The following is a 4,283-nucleotide window of genomic DNA, read 5'->3' on the forward strand; positions in this document are numbered from 1 at the left end:
CTAATCACAGTATCTGACCTGGGCTTGGCCTTGTAAACCATAATCTCACTTTCATTTTCTTAGTGCATCTTGGGTGCATGCAAGGGGATTATTGTTTACCACAAAAGGTTTTTCCTATACTTTCACCAGGCTAAGAGCATTTTTCTAAGGTCAAATCTTTAAACCTGCAGCTGTCAGTGACCACATGACCAGGCATTCAAGCAAGGTGTCAGGTTTATGAGCTATGCTTTTTAGCAAAAGTTTTTGTCACCTATTCCATATTTAGTCTACAGATGCGGTGTTGCTAAAAAAGCAAAGATTTGCAGCCACAACGTTCCTCTGGTTGGTACTACATGTGTGTAGCCAGCCCATTTAAAGCTTCCTGTATAATTTAATGGCAGTTGTTGGTTTTGTAAAGTTCAAGACCAGTACATAGTCATCTACACCTGTTTTTTTTCCTTGTTAAATGATTCTGTGAAGTGACTTAACAAGCTTAATGTAATTTTAATGCGTTAGTGTTGCGATTTTGTTTTCCTTTTTGCTATTGTTTTTTAAGTGAAGATATATTATTTTAAGACAGTGGGTCGTGTCAAGGGTTTTTTTCAGTATGTCTCGTTTCATTCAGGCAGTGTCTGGAGTGAGCCGAAACAGATAAATAAACATTTAAACTAAACCTCTTGCCTGTTTTTTTTTTTTTTTTATTTTTTTTGCATGCTTTGTAGTCTTGATCCTTTTGCTGCCAGGTATGCACCTGCTTCCAGCTATAGGCACTCAGTTTTCCCTTGTCTTTTTCAGGACAGGCATTTCTGGGAGAACCTGGCTCCTCCCCTCTTAGGAAACACTGCCCCAATCAACAATTTAAGCCTCCCTCCAGCTGGCTGCCTCTGTTCTGATGTTTCCTCCAGCAGGGAGACTGTCCAGAGGAGCCATAGCTGAGGCTGAAGCTACAGGGGAGTCAGGTACTCAGAAGCGACAGAGACAAAGACCGGGAGGTAACCACCTACCTGTCAGCCACAGAACGTTTGCCATCACTTTCACCTGCTCAGGGGAGCTTCCAGGCTGGGGGGGGGTCTGGAGGGTTGTGTGACGACCCTCCACCCCCGCTGTACGTCTGGTGTGGCGCAGCCGGGCTGTATGAAAAGGCCGTCACTTCTGGTAGGGGCAGGCACTCTGTCTGCACCAGCGACTTCTGGTTCCTGGTGGTGGTGAGCGGGTCGGATAAAGAAGGCTGGTGCGGTCAGATGCACGGGGACAGCTGCAGAAGAATGTTCGTGAGCCATGTCAGAGGCACAGGCCTCGAGAGAACAGCACCAGCCACCATAAGGTAAGGAACACTGGGGGTGGTTCTTCCTTGTATTCTCCCACTAGCTCCACTATATTTCCCCTAGAGGCTCTTTTAACCACTTGCCGACCGCTGCAAGTACATATACTGTGGCGTTCAGCCCCGGCCAGGCAAATCGATGTACCGGTACGTCACTGGCTTGTGAGCCAATAGTGGGCGCGCTCGCCGCGTCTCGTTCCCTAACAAGTCGGTGCGTGTGACCGGCAGACCCGATGTCCGCCGGTCACTAGCGATCATCTGCCGGGAAGGGAGAAAGGCAGGCGGCTAATGTAAACAAGCCGTCTGTCATTCTCCCCTGTGTAAAAATGGAGATCAGACGGTTCTACTATGTAGGACTGTTGATCTGTTTTTACACTAGTAGCCATGTCCCATCAGTTAGAAACACTCCCATAGGACACACTTAACCCCTCCCTCTCCATATGTATAGCACTGATTACTGCAGTAATGTCACTGGTAACCCCAAAAGTGTCAGTCAAGGGTCCGATCTGTCCGCCGCAATGTCGCAGTCCTGCAAAAAAATTGCAAATCACCGCCATTACTCGTTAAAAAAAAAACAGCAAAAATGACAATCTTTCCCTTTGTTAGTAAACGCGATAACTTTTGCGCAAACCAATCAAAATGCGCTTTTTCCCCCAAACATATGTAGCATAAAACAAATTGGCCGAAAAAAGTTAAATTTTAAATTTAGATTTTTTTTACATTTTTTTTGGGGAATTTCATATAAAAAAAATTTGAAAATTATTTTTGCAAAATTGACGCTGGTGATCAAATACCACCAAAAGAAAGCTGTTGAGAAAGATGTCTACTTCAAATTCGTTTAGGTACAGCGTCGCACGACCGCGCAAAATCTTCCGGGGTTTAAGTGGTTAAGGGGACGAGGGAGGCTTGAGGGTTACACTGTAGGATCTTTTGGTGGTCGTCCCTAGCAACACACTCTTTTGGGGGCACTAGTGATGGTGTGTATTTTACTATGTTTTTGTTTTTCAGAATAAGGCCCCTGAGAAATCAGACACCCCATAATCCAAAGAGATGCCCTTCCTGCAAGGCCAATATGGGGAATCCTGGACTAAACCTTTATGCAGGGATTGTTTAGACAGTTTAGTCAGGGAACATACTGAGTCATAACTCAGACTTAGCCGCATCTGTTAAGGAGCTTGCTAGCACCTTTCAGTCCTTCAAGGACTTATTTGCTAATATTCAGCTTCTGCAGAGTTGCCCCCAGTCGGCATGATAGGAAATTGCTCCAACCCTGCTGGTAGTACCCTCCACAAGTGGGGAAGCACCCAGGGGTTCTGAATATCAAAGGGAAGAGTGAATAGCACACGCCCCAATTCCCATGGGGAATCCAACAGAACCTCCAGATACAAGTTGTCCCTGGAAGACGTGGAAGGCCTTCTAGGGGCTATCTACACTACATTGGGAATTCAGGAGGAAAATGAAACCTTATCCCTACATGATCAGATGTATGTGGGTTTAGGCAAACCCAAGATCTTTTTCCTGTACACAAGGTCCTAGTAGATGCAGTTAAGGAAGGAATGGCAGGATCCAGAAAGAAAAACATTTTTTTCCCCTAGGGCTCTGAAAAGGGTTTCCTTTCTCTGAATATGACTCGGCAGTCTGCAATAAATCACCAAAACTGGACTCGGCTCTTTCACGCGTCTCCAGGCATACAGACCTGGCCTTTGGATATGGGGTGGCTTCCTGATCCTATGGACAAGCGAGCAGACTGCTTCCTGGAAAAAAAAGCATGGGACTCCTCTTTGGGAAACTTAAACCTGCCATGGCGATCAGTGGTAGCCAGAGGGGACCACCCCCTGGGGGTGGGATATGCTAAAAGCTTTGAGGAGGAGGATTTTGTACTATTAAAAACCCTCTGGCAGTTTCAGGTTGATCCTAAAGCCCCTGAATTGCTCGATCAGGTTCAGGATGGGCTAGCCTTCCACCAGAGTTTCATGGCCTCTATAGACCTCAAGGATGCCTACCTGCACATTCCCATTGCAGAGGGAGGCAAGATATTCCTGAGGTTAGCTGTAAGAACAAAGGAGGGCATACAACATTGACAATTTCAGGCCCTCCCATTTGGTCTATCCTCTTCACCCCCCGAGTGTTTACCAAAGTCATGGCAGAGACCTTGGCATTCATGCGCCTACAGGGTTTATCGGTCATTGCTTACCTAGATGACCGGTTACTGTTCGCTCATTCCCAGGAACAATTGTCTAGGGAACCTCAATAGGGGTTCTGGAAAGTCTAGGTTGGTTACTGAATTTTGAAAAATCATCCCTAGTACCAATGCAGATGATCGTGTTCCTGGGCTATGAAATAGACTCCACTATCCAAAAAGTTTTCTTACCCCTAGACAAAAAGCAGAGGATAGACAGGGCAGTGGGCCGGTTGCAATCCAACCAAGCAATCTTGGTCAGTCTGTTGATACTGAGGTTGCTAACAGCCACTATCCCAGCAGTTCAGTGTGCAGGCCTACATTTTTGTCCCTTACAGCTATTCATCTTGGAGGCCTGGGATTGCACTCTGGTCCACATCCCAGCAGGGGTGAAGAGATGTAAAACGGAGTGATAACTGCGCCAAAGGTGAAAAAAAGGTTAAGAAGCAGTGACTTCAAGTGTGACCACACCCTTGAATAATAAATAGAAAAAATAAGTCGCGCTGAGTGAAAAGGAATAAACAAATCAATGTCCAACAATCAAATGTCCCAAATAAAACTTGAATAGTGAATGGTGTTGAAAGAGCGAGAATCTTGAACAACCTCCAAGGTCTCTTAGGAAATGTGCTTACCGAACGAACAATAAAAATCTGCGAGATTCATAAGTCGAGGTACATTCACAGGCCAGGGAGATTGACTGGAGTTCATGTGCCAGGATCCTCAATGGGTATTGCCATATATTAAACATGAAAGAAATTCTCCATAGTGTGATACCGTACAAAAATGAATTGTAATGATCAAATG

Source organism: Pelophylax lessonae (assembly GCF_965119305.1).
Source record: "Pelophylax lessonae genome assembly, chromosome: 4".
NCBI lineage: Eukaryota > Metazoa > Chordata > Amphibia > Anura > Ranidae > Pelophylax > Pelophylax lessonae.